Below are 791 nucleotides of genomic sequence, written 5' to 3'. Positions count from 1 at the left end.
TGTAACCATATAGACATTATGGGCTCACCAAAAAGACAAGTGAGTGGACTCTGTATGTTACTCGTTTGATATGCACCTACGGAATCACAGCCCTGAAGGTATTGCTCAGGACTCAGTATGGTGGATCATTAACTTACAAAATCACATCACTCACTGGGTACTCAACTTCTATGTAATAGGCGCCTTCAGACTGAAGAAACATGAAAAAATCATTGGTATGCATAGAAGAGCTACCTATATAGTGAAACAGCATAGTTGGAACGTACTACTGCTAATACACGTTCTTTTCTTTTGTGAGAAGTGTGCCTTTCACATATGTTTGGATGGTCTTTGGGATTATTGTTTTGGGATGCGGTTGTCATCAATATCCCATTTGTGACAATGGGGACAGTGTTTATACTAGATGACCTTTTACGAGGGGGCGTGTATTGAAAAATTAACGCCCCCACGGGACCCAGTTTTTCTATTACTGTTTAGGACGTTTTCCGAAGCAGTTTGCATTTGCAGCGATTCCGCACCTTTGTCCTTTATTCATCTGAGCACCAGTGTCATTTTGGACCTTCTCACAGTTATGATATATCACTGGCTTGAAGCACCATTGGAGTGCGGGATCAGATAGGTTTTCGTCATCGTCGTTCTTTACTGGTCTCTCTCTACTTGTTTGGGGACAGGAAAATTTACTAGGTGATTGGGTTGAGTCGAGTTTCGTACTGTCTTAGATGTGCGTACTGCCAGTGTCGCCGTTTTCCCTTGGGTTTTCTTGCTTTCTTGCGATAACTTATCTTATCTGG

Source organism: Opisthorchis viverrini (assembly GCF_000715545.1).
Source record: "Opisthorchis viverrini unplaced genomic scaffold opera_v5_531, whole genome shotgun sequence".
Lineage (NCBI taxonomy): Eukaryota > Metazoa > Platyhelminthes > Trematoda > Opisthorchiida > Opisthorchiidae > Opisthorchis > Opisthorchis viverrini.
Note: the sequence above shows the minus strand (reverse complement) of the source record.